At 40.3% G+C, this 12,508-nt stretch overlaps 1 protein-coding gene across 1 annotated transcript in view; it reads left to right on the forward strand.

Moving 5' to 3' along the window:
- Positions 1-12,508, forward strand: part of LOC133561169 (proton myo-inositol cotransporter-like) — a 250,512-nt gene that overhangs the window by 232,190 nt on the left and 5,814 nt on the right. The gene's annotated exons all lie outside the window — the stretch shown is intronic.

Below are 12,508 nucleotides of genomic sequence, written 5' to 3' on the forward strand. Positions count from 1 at the left end.
AGGTACACGTGTAACCAAAATATTAGTTACCATTGTAGCCGAAATATTCGTTAAACTTGGAGCTGAAATATTAGGTACACCATCCATCCATCCATTTCCTACCGCTTATTCCCTTTGGGGTCACAGGGGGCGCTGGTGCCTATCTCAGCTACAATCGGGCGGAAGCCGATGTACACCTTGGACAAGTCGCCATCTCATCGCAGTATTCGGTACACTTGTAGCCAAAATATTAGGTACACTAGTAGCAAAATATTAGGTACACTTGTAGCCAAAATAATAGGTACATGTGTGGCCGGAATATTAAGTACACATGTACAGTAACTAAAATATTAGGTACATGTGTGGCCAAAATATTAGGTACACATGTACAGTAACTAAAATATTAGGTACATGTGTGGCCAAAATATTAGGTACACATGTACAGTAACTAAAATATTAGGTACATGTGTGGCCAAAATATTAGGTACACATGTACAGTAACTAAAATATTAGGTACACTTTTGGCCAAAATATTAGGTACACATGTACAGTAGCTAAAATATTTGGTACATGTGTAGCCAAAATATTAGGTACACTTGTAGCCAAAATATTAGGTACAAATGTGGCCAAAATAACAGGTACACATGTACAGTATCTAAAATATTAGGTACATGTGTGTCCAAAATAACAGGTACACATGTACAGTAGCTAAAATATTAGGTACACATGTACAGTAACTAAGATATTAGGTACATGTGTGGCCTAAATATTAGGTACACTTGTAGCCAAAATATTAGGTACACATGTACAGTATCTAAAATATTAGGTACATGTGTGTCCAAAATAACAGGTACACATGTACAGTAGCCAAAATATTAGGTACACATGTACAGTAACTAAGATATTAGGTACATGTGTGGCCTAAATATTAGGTACACTTGTAGCCAAAATATTAGGTACACATGTACAGTATCTAAAATATTAGGTACATGTGTGGCCTAAATATTAGGAGCCCCTTGTGGCCAAAATATTAGGTACACATGTACAGTATTTAAAATATTAGGTACATTTTGTCTTAAATATTTGGTTCACTTGTGGCCAAAATATTAGGTACACGTGTACAGTAGCTAAAATATTAGGTACTTGTGTGGCCTAAATATTAGGTACACTTGTAGCCAAAATATTAGGTATACATGTACAGTAACTAAAATATTAGGTACATGTGTGGCCTAAATATTAGGTACACTTGTAGCCAAAATATTAGGTACACATGTACAGAAGCTAAAATATTAGGTACATCCATCCATCCATTTTCTACCGCTTATTCCCTTTTGGTGTCTTAAATATTAGGTACACTTGTGGCCAAAATATTAGGTACACGTGTACAGTATCTAAAATATTAGGTACATGTGTGTCTTAAATATTAGGTTCACTTGTGGCCAAAATATTAGGTACACGTGTACAGTAGCTAAAATATTAGGTACATGTGTGGCCTAAATATTAGGTACACTTGTAGCCAAAATATTAAGTACACATGTAGACTAAATTATAGGTACACGTTTATTATAAATATAAGGTACACACATTTTCTAAATATTAGGTACACATGTGGCCAAAATTTTAGGTAAACATGTACAGTAACTAAAATATTAGGGACTTGTGGCCTAAATATTAGATACACTTGTGGCCAAAATATTAGGTACACGTGTACAGTATCTAAAATATTAAGTACATGTGTGGCCTAAATATTAGGTACACTTGTAGCCAAAATATTAGGTACACGTACAGAAGCTAAAATATTAGGTACATGTGTGTCTTAAATATTAGGTACACTTGTGGCCAAAATATTAGGTACACGTGTACAGTAGCTAAAATATTATGTACATGTGTGGCCTAAATATTAGGTACACTTGTAGCCAAAATATTAAGTACACATGTAGACGAAATTATAGGTACACGTTTATTATAAATATAAGGTACACAAATTTTCTAAATATTAGGTACACATGTGGCCAAAATTTTAGGTAAACATGTACAGTAACTAAAATATTAGGGACGTGTGGCCTAAATATTAGGTACACTTGTAGCTAAAATATTAGGTACTTGGTCTTGTGGCCTAAATGGTAGGCGCTCGTGAGGCCAAATATTAGGTGCACCCCAAATAAGAGGTTCCCCTGCAGACAGCATATTAGGTACCTCTTTATACCAAAATATGAGGCACATCCCATATAATAGGTATTAATAATAGGTGCCTCCTCTGGACGCACCCAGGCAAAAACTATTAAAATACAGTACACTTGTGGCAAAACTATTACAGTAGGTGCACATGAGGGGGGGAACATTTGATACACCCCAAATAATAGCTACTCCTACAGACAAAATATTAAGTACACTGGTCGCCAACATATTGGGTACCTTTTATAGCTGAAATGTGAGGCACACAAGAGGCCAAAACTATTAAACTACACTTGTGGCGAAAATATGATGTTCAAGTGAGGCCAAAACATTTGGTACACCCTAAATCAGGGGTGTCCAAACTTTTTCCACTGAGGGCCACACATAGAAAAATTAAAGCATGCATATTTTTCATTTTCTAACCATAACAAAATATATGGATTTTACCTTTAGGGATCCCGGGGACCATAAAGGGTCTCAGTTATTAAAATGTTAAAAATAAGTCATTTATTTAACGCTTACAGTAAATCTCTATATCAACTAAAAAAAAAGGTTTTATGGCTTTTCCGTCAAAAAAAAAAAAAATGTTATAGTAAAACTGAAATATGCAGTATTTAGTAACTAGAGCCCTAAAAGATCAACAATGCAGGACACCATTGATTTTAATTCTTTATTATTTTTGAGTAATCACAGTGAAAAGATAAATAAAATACCACTAAATATATTTGGGATCCAAAAGGTGCCCCACTCATAAAGTGATACACTTTTATTAGGGTTTTTTTTAATTTTTTTTATTTCAACACTTACATTACGAGATCAACTTCAGATATATCTGTTGATTTTACGTTTAAGCTATTATTTTGTTTGTTTTATGCTCCTTTGTCAAAGAAAACTTTGTTTTTATATGACAACTACACAATATATGCAATATTTATCACATAAAACATTTTAAAGTGAAATATTTGAACTAATTGGAGCTTTGAAAATAATTCATTATAACATGGATTATTTTTTCTTTTTTTTGAGCAATGGCAAAAAAATTTAAATAAATAATTGATTGTTTGAAACTTTTATTAGTATATTGCACATTACAGTACATATTCCGTACAAATGACCACTAAATGGTAACACCCGAATAAGTTTTTCAACTTGTTTAAGTCGGGGTCCACGTTAATCAATTCATGGTAAAATGAAGACAAAAGGAAAAAAAAACAGCCTGCTTTGTGTCAAAGTTGCATCTTTTTCCCGATAGATTTCACCTCATTCCAATATTTTAATGTTCTTTTTTATTTTTGCAGTACTATTTCCAGAATGTGTTGGGGGCCAGTAAACAATTAGCTGCGGGCCGCACTTTGGGCACCCCTGCTCTGACTGATAGGTACAAAATATTAGGTACACTTGTGGCTGAAACTATTAGACAAACTTGCTAAAATAACATGAGCTCAAACTTGTTAAATGCACTCGCTGATGAAAATATGTACAACAAATAAAAACAGGCGCTTGTGCAGCCAGTGTTTTGAGTACATTTGCCTAAAAAGTCAGTCGAATGGGCACAGATCGGTAGGTTGTGAGTTCAAATCCCGGACAAATCATACCAAAGACTATGACAAAGGGACCCATTACCTCCCTGCTTGGCACTCAGCATCAAGGGTTAGAATTGGGGGTTAAATCACCATAAATGATTCCCGGGCGTGGCCACCTCTGCTGCTCACTGCTCCCCTCACCTCCCAGGGGGTGATCAAGGGTGATGGGTCAAATGCAGAGAATAATTTTGCCGCACCTAGTGTGTGTGTGACAATCATTGGTACTTTAACTTTAACACATACACCCACATTACGATAATAGATGCGTCCTAAATATTACTTCCATATGAACACTCCAAAATATTACGTGTCAGCTTCTCCGCGCTCACACGCAATTTTTTCCACAAGAGTTTAAAATTGATGTCCTCCCGGTGACATGTCACCGCCGCCAACTGCGAGGAGCTCGCACCTTCTTCCTCAAGCTGTCCTCGCCGCCTCCTCAGTCGACAGCAGGCTCCGCCCCCCCCCCTCTTTCTTCCTCCTCTTGCTCGCACAGGAAGGAATTTGACCTTTCATGGCGCTGCCCATCGACCCGTCGTCGTGACGATGGTGGAGACACCAGATTAAAAACATTCTACTGCAGGTCGGCAGGGAGCAGGACACACATACACCTTCCCCTTTTATGCTTTTTAATACAGCTGCACACACACATGTGAAAATGACCATTGTGCTTGTTTAATTATCAGTACCTCCGAGAATTGTGGCTAATTTTTACCAATCGATTTTTTCTCTCCGCGTTTTTTTTTCTTAAAGGGGAACATTATCACAATTTCAAAAGGGTTAAAAACCAAAAAAATCAGTTCCCAGTTTTTTTCAAAATTTTATCGGTCCCGGAATATCCCTAAAAAAAAGCTTTAAAGTGCTTTATTTCCCGCTCTCCGCGAAGACGCTATCCATTTTCCTGTGACGTCACACAGTGCTGGCGAATAGCACAGCAAGATATAGCGACATTGGATGGGATTCAGACTCGGATTTCAGCGGCTTAAGCGATTCAACAGATTACGCATGTTTTGAAACGAATGGTTGGAGTATGAAAGTATTGAAGAAGAAACTGAAGCTACTGACGCTATTCATAGCCATAGCATGGCCGAATAGCTGCGTTAGCATCGCCGGTGAAATGTGCGGACCAAACGATCAGGACTTTCGCATCTTGTGACACTTACCAATCCGTCGATTGGTAAGTGTTTTTTTCGTTTTAAATGTGGGTGGAAGGAAACGTAATATCGTTGCAAATGCATCTACAGGTTATCCATACATCTCTGTGCCATGTCTGCTTTGGCACCGCCGGTAAATAGCATGTTAGCATCGATTAGCGTAGCATGTTAGCATCGATTAGCTGGCAGTCACGCCGCGACCAAATATGTCTGATTAGCACATAAGTCAACAACATCAACTAAACTAGTGTTTGTCCTTTGGCTTACCCATCCATGCATTTTTTTTTACCACTTTCGGCGTTGCAGAGTTGGGGTTATGGTGGGGTTTGCCGGAGCATATTCCTACTGTACTCGTAAATATTACAAATACTTTTAGATTGATATGACCAGTTATAGACAAAGCAGGGTTTGATCTTTATACATCAAGTCACACTTTGTAATGGGAGGTCGGGGGTGGGCAGGCCATTTCATTTGCATACCGTATTTTCCGGACCACAGGGCCCACAGGATTATAAGGCGCACGGTCTGAGTGGGTCCATTCAGGTCTTTTTTTTCATAAAAAAGGAGCATTAAAGGGGTAATTTTCTTTCTAAATGTAAAACACTTCCTTGTAGTCTACAAAACATGTAATGGTGGTTCTTTGGTCAAAATGTTGCATAGATTAGGTTTCACAGACCATCTTCAAGTCGCTTTCTGACAGTCACTTTCAGGATTCTCTGTTTTGTGGGGGGTCTTACGTGGCTCACGTTCGGCAGCTTCTTTTCTATGTCACCTTTGTTGTAGCGGTGTAGCGTGCAAGGACGAGAGTGGAAGAAGTGGGACGGCGTGGCGCAGTGGGAGAGTGGCCGTGCGCAAACCGAGGGTCCCTGGTTCAATCCCCACCTAGTACCAACCTCGTCACGTCCGTTGTGTCCTGATCAAGACACTTCACCCTTGCTCTTGATGGATGCTGGATAGCGCCTTGCATGGCAGCTCCCTCCATCAGTGTGTGAATGTGTGTGTGAATGGGTAAATGTGGAAGTAGTGTCAAAGCGCTTTGAGTACCTTGAAGGTAGAAAAGCGCTATACAAGTACAACCCATTTATTTATTATTTATTATTTAAACTCACCTTTGTGATTTCCTTGACTTTATTGTTGCAAATGCATCTGCAGGTTATCCATACATCTCTGTGCCATGTCTGCTTTAGCACCGCCGGTAAATAGCATGTTAGCATCAATTAGCGTAGCATGTTAGCATCGATTAGCTGGCAGTCACGCCGCGACCAAATATGTCTGATCAGCACATAAGCCAACAACATCAACAAAACTCACCTTTGTGATTTCGTTGACTTTATCGTTGCAAATGCATCTGCAGGTTATCCATACATCTCTGTGCCATGTCTGTCATCGCCGGTAAAATGTGCAGACACTCCGGCACATTCAATGGGGGGTGTGGCGGCAGATTTCTTGCCACTTTCGCATCTTCGGGCCAGTGGTGCAACTTGAATCCCTCCCTGTTAGTGTTGTTACACCCTCCGACAACACACAGACGAGGCATGATGTCTCTCCAAGGTTCCAAAAGATAGTCGGAAAATAACAGAGCTGAGAACCGGTGTTTGCAATGTGTTGAAAATGACGTCATCGCCAAAAGAGCCATAAACAGAAAGGCGTTTAACTCGCCAAAATTCACCCATTTAGAGTTCGGAAATCGGTTAAAAAATATATATGGTCTTTTTTCTGCACCATCAAGGTATATATTGACGCTTACATAGGTCTGGTGATAATGTTCCCCTTTAACAACTGTCATATCCAGTCCTGGGCAAATTAAGGCCGGTTGAGCTTTTCAATCTGGCCTGCCCGACATTCCCAAATCAATCAATCAATTAATGTTTACTTATATAGCCCTAAATCACTAGTGTCTCAAAGGGCTGCACAAACCACCACGACATCCTCGGTAGGCCCACATAAGGGCAAGGAAAACTCACACCCAGTGGGACATTGGTGACAATAATGACCCAGTGGGACGTCGGTGACAATGATGACTATGAGAACCTTAGAGAGGAGGAAAGCAATGGATGTCGAGCAGGTCTAACATGATACTGTGAAAGTTCAATCCACAATGGATACAACACAGTCGCGAGAGTCCAGTCCAAACACAGCAGCGAGAGTCCCGTTCACAGCGGAGCCAGCAGGAAACCATCCCAAGGGTAGCGGACCAGCAGCGCAGAGATGTCCCCAGCCGATACACAGAGGGACATAGAAGAAAAAGAAAAGAAACGGCAGATCAACTGGTCTAAAAAGGGAGTCTATTTAAAGGCTAGAGTATACAAATGAGTTTTAAGGTGAGACTTAAATGCTTCTACTGAGGTGGCATCGCGAACTGTTACCGGGAGGGCATTCCAGAGTACTGGAGCCCGAACGGAAAATGCTCTATAGCCCGCAGACTTTTTTTGGGCTTTGGGAATCACTAATAAGCCGGAGTCCTTTGAACGCAGATTTCTTGCCGGGACATATGGTACAATACAATCGGCAAGATAGGATGGAGCTAGACCGTGTAGTATTTTATACGTAAGTAGTAAAACCTTAAAGTCACATCTTAAGTGCACAGGAAGCCAGTGCAGGTGAGCCAGTACAGGCGTAATGTGATCAAACTTTCTTGTTCTTGTCAAAAGTCTAGCAGCCGCATTTTGTACCAACTGTAATCTTTTAATGCTAGACATGGGGAGACCCGAAAATAATACGTTACAGTAATCGAGACGAGACGTAACAAACGCATGGATAATGATCTCAGCGTCTTTAGTGGACAGAATGGAGCGAATTTTAGCGATGTTACGGAGATGAAAGAAGGCCGTTTTAGTAACGCTTTTAATGTGTGCCTCAAAGGAGAGAGTTGGGTCGAAGATAATACCCAGATTCTTTACCGTGTCGCCTTGTTTAATTGTTTGGTTGTCAAATGTTAGAGTTGTATTATTAAATAGAGTTCGGTGTCTAGCAGGACCGATAATCAGCATTTCCGTTTTTTTGGCGTTGAGTTGCAAAAAGTTAGCGGACATCCATTGTTTAATTTCATTAAGACACGCCTCCAGCTGACTACAATCCGGCGTGTTGGTTTTTAGATGTTTAAGATGGAAAGTGTAGCTGCCATTGTGATGTGCAGTCATGTTTTCTAATGACCAGAAGTCTTTATAGTGTTTCAATGGTTGGAATCTGCACTCAAGGATGATGTATTAGTTGCTATGGTAACCTAATTATTTACTATGGTCATATAATTAGTTACTATGGTCATCTACGTTACAGCAGCTCAGACGAGGCACCAAGCACTGTGGGCGGGAAGCGTTTCCACAGATGCGGAAGGAGATTTTCACAACAAAGTTCTAAAGCTTAGTGATATATAGAATAGACTAGAAAGTACTTTATCGATCCCTGGGGGAAATTCAGCAAATATCAGATATATCAGATTGTAGGTGGGTTTATTGCGTTCATGTTTCACTGTTTGTTGCATTTTTGTTGCGTTTCACTTTATTGTAAAATATGTCGATGGAAAGCGGGTGTGACATTCATATTTCGTCAATATTCAGTATTTTATCGTTCATAGAAATATTTAAAATTTCCATTCCGTTTTTTAAGGCTGTCTGTAATGTTTTTAGCATTCAATCAAAAATTATTGACAGGTTTTGTATTAGTGTTCCTAAAAATAAATATGCTGGCCCCCCGACACATTTTTTCTCTAAATGTGGCCCCCGAGTGACCCAGGCCTGGTCTGATCAAAAAACAGCATTTGTTTCTTGTGTAGGCCAATCAGGAACAGCAACATTTTAAAGTTAAAGTACCAATGGTTGTCACACAAACACGCACTAGGTGTGGTGAAATTTGTCCATTGCATTTGACCCATCCCCTTACTCACCCCCTGGGAAGTGAGGGGAGCAGTGGGCAGCAGTGGTGCCGCGCCCGGGATTCATTTATGGTGATTTAACCCCCAATTCCAACCCTTGATGCTGACTCACTGACGTCACTCACCTGCTGCCACACACACATATGCTACTCTCATAACAAAGTGTTTAAAAAGTAGTATGCAAGTTGGACAAACGAGATGCCAAAACCAAAAAAACAGAACATAAAAGTTATAGGAAAAAAATTAAACATGACAGCAGTGAGACCCCCACTGATTAGTGATCAGAGGCAGATGAGTCTCCTGATCACTAATCAGAGGCAGATGAGTACAATCAGCGCTCAGTGACAGGACAGGAATTGGAAAGTAGCTGGACAGGAACTAAACATAGGAAAAAACAGTACATAAATGTAAGAATTTTTTTTAAAAAGCAGTTAAATCTCCACTGATTTGTGATCAGAGGCAGTTGAGTCTTCCGATCACTAATCACGTGCAGGGGAGTACAATTGTAGCTATGTGGCAGAACAGGAAGTGGAAAGGTACTAAACATAGAAAAGACTGTACATAAGTTATTTTTAAAAAAATCAACACGACAGCAGTTAGACCCCCACCGATTAGTGATCAGAGGCAGGTGAGTCTCCTGATCATTAATCAGAGGCAAAGGAGTACAATCGCAGCTGAGTGGCAGAACATGAAGTGGAAAGGAACTAAACATAGGATAAACAGAACATAGAGTTAGGGGGAAATGAACATGACAGCAGTTAGACCCTCACTGATTAGTGATCAGAGGCAGGTGAGTCTCCTGATCACTAATCAGAGGCAGATGAGTACAATCAGCGCTCAGTCGGAGAACAGGAAGTGGAAAGTAGCTGGACAGGAACTAAACATTAAAAAAAAATCCAGTACATAAAAGTTAGATTTTTTTTTAAACATGACAGCAGTTAGACCTCCACTGATTAGTGATTAGAGGCAGAGGCAGTTGAGTCTCCTGATCACTAATCGCATGCAGGGGAGTACAATCGGAGCTCAGTGGCAGAACAGGAGGTGGAAAGTTACGAGACACAGACAAAACCCTACATAAAAGTTGTTGTTTTTTAAATAAACATGACAGCAATTAGACCCTCACCGATTAGTGATCAGAGGCAGGTGAATACAATCGCAGCTGAGTGACAGAACAGGAAGTGGAAAGTAGCTGGACAGGAGGTAAACACAGGAAAACCCGTACATAAATGTTGGAAGAAAAAAATAAAACATGACAGCAGTTAGACCCCCACTGATTAGTGATCAGAGGCAGGTGAGTCTCCTGATCACTAATCAGAGGCAAGGGAGTACACTCACAGCTGAGTTGCAGAACAGGAAGTGGAAAGTAGCTGGAAAGGAACTAAACATAGGATAAACAGAACATAGAGTTAGGGGAAAATGAACATTACAGCAGTTAGACCCCCACTGATTAGTGATCAGAGGCAGGGGAGTCTCCTGATCACTAATCAGAGGCAGATTAGTACAATCAGCGCTCAGTGGCAGAACAGGAAGTGGAAAGTAACTGGACAGGAACTAAACATAAAAAGAAAAACAGTACATAAAACTCAGATTTTTTTTTTAAAACATGACAGCAGTTAGACCTCCACTGATGAGTGATTAGAGGCAGAGGCAGTTGAGTCTCCTGATCACTAATCACATGCAGGGGAGTACAATCGGAGCTGAGTGGCAGAACAGGAGGTGGAAAGTTATGAGACACAGACAAAACCATACTTACAAGTTTTTTTTTAATAAACATGACAGCAATTAGATCCTCACTGATTAGTGATCAGAGGCAGGTGAGTACAATCGCAGCTGAGTGACAGAACAGGAAGTGGAAAGTAGCTGGACAGGAACTAAACATAGGAATTACCGTACATAAATGTTGGAAGAAAAAAATAAAACATGACAGCAGTTAGACACCCACTGATTAGTGATCAGAGGCAGGTGAGTACAATTGCAGCTGAGTGACAGAACAGGAAGTGGAAAGTAGCTGGAAAGGAACTAAACACAGGAAAACCCGTACATAAATGTTGGAAGAAAAAAATAAAACATGACTGCAATTAGACCCCCACTGATTAGTGATCAGAGGCAGGTGAGTCTCCTGATCACTAATCAGAGGCAGGGGAGTACACTCGCAGCTGGGTGACAGAACAGGAAGTGGAAAGTAGCTAGAAAGGAACTAAACATAGGCTAAACAGAACATACAGTTTGGGGAAAATGAACATGACAGCAGTTAGACCCCCACTGATTAGTGATCAGAGGCAGGTGAGTCTCCAGATCACTAATCAGAGGCAGATGAGTACAATCAGCGCTCAGTGGCAGAACAGGAAGTGGAAAGTAGCTGGACAGGAACTAAACATAAAAATTAAAAAAAAACAGTACATAAAAGTAAGATTTTTTTTTTTTTAAACATGACACTAGTTAGACCTCCACTGATTAGTGATTAGAGGCAGAGGCAGTTGAGTCTCCTGATCACTAATCGCATGCAGGGGAGTACAATCGGAGCTCAATGGCAGAACAGGAGGTGGAAAGTTACGAGACACAGACAAAACCCTACATAAAAGTTGTTGTTTTTTAAATAAACATGACAGCAATTAGACCCTCACTGATTAGTGATCAGAGGCAGGTGAGTACAATCGCAGCTGAGTGACAGAACAGGAAGTAGGAAAGTAGCTGGACAGGAGGTAAACACAGGAAAACCCGTACATAAATGTTGGAAGAAAAAAATAAAACATGACAGCAGTTAGACCCCCACTGATTAGTGATCAGAGGCAGGTGAGTCTCCTGATCACTAATCAGAGGCAAGGGAGTACACTCGCAGCTGAGTGGCAGAACAGGAAGTGGAAAGTAGCTGGAAAGGAACTAAACATAGGATAAACAGAACATAGAGTTAGGGGAAAATGAACATGACAGCAGTTAGACCCCCACTGATTAGTGATCAGAGGCAGGTGAGTCTCCTGATCACTAATCAGAGGCAGATGAGTACAATCAGCGCTCAGTGGCAGAACAGGAAGTGGAAAGTAGCTGGACAGGAACTAAACATAAAAATAAAAAAAACAGTACATAATTTATGTAAGATTTTTTTTTTTAAACATGACACCAGTTAGACCTCCACTGATTAGTGATTAGAGGCAGAGGCAGTTGAGTCTCCTGATCACTAATCGCATGCAGGGGAGGACAATCGGAGCTCAGTGGAAAGTTACGAGACACAGACAAAACCCTACATAAGTTGTTTTTGTTCGTTTTTTAAAACATGACAGCAATTAGACCCTCACCGATTAGTGATCAGAGGCAGTTGAGTACAATCGCAGCTGAGTGACAGAACAGGAAGTGGAAAGTAGATGGAAAGGAACTAAACACAGGAAAACCCGTACATAAATGTTGGAAGAAAAAAATAAAACATGACTGCAGTTAGACCCCCACTGATTAGTGATCAGAGGCAGGTGAGTCTCCTGATCACTAATCAGAGGCAGGGGTTAGTCGTGGTTTGACAGGTCATGACAGCAACAAACACATAAAAAAGCAATCCTGGAGGGACTGGAAAATATCATTCTGTCCGTCCTTCTGCAGCTTGCTGTAAATCCTGTTTCCCTTTTTTTTTTTATTGATTCATGTCAGGTGCTTTTATTTGTTTCTGTGTTGCAAAAACCCCAAAAGGTGTTTGTAGTCAAAAGAAAGACACGTTTTGTTCCATGGCTGCCGTGACATTCTGTTTTTTTTGTTTTTTT

The sequence above is a fragment of the Nerophis ophidion genome, linkage group LG10 (assembly GCF_033978795.1).
Source record: "Nerophis ophidion isolate RoL-2023_Sa linkage group LG10, RoL_Noph_v1.0, whole genome shotgun sequence".
NCBI classification, from domain to species: domain Eukaryota; kingdom Metazoa; phylum Chordata; class Actinopteri; order Syngnathiformes; family Syngnathidae; genus Nerophis; species Nerophis ophidion.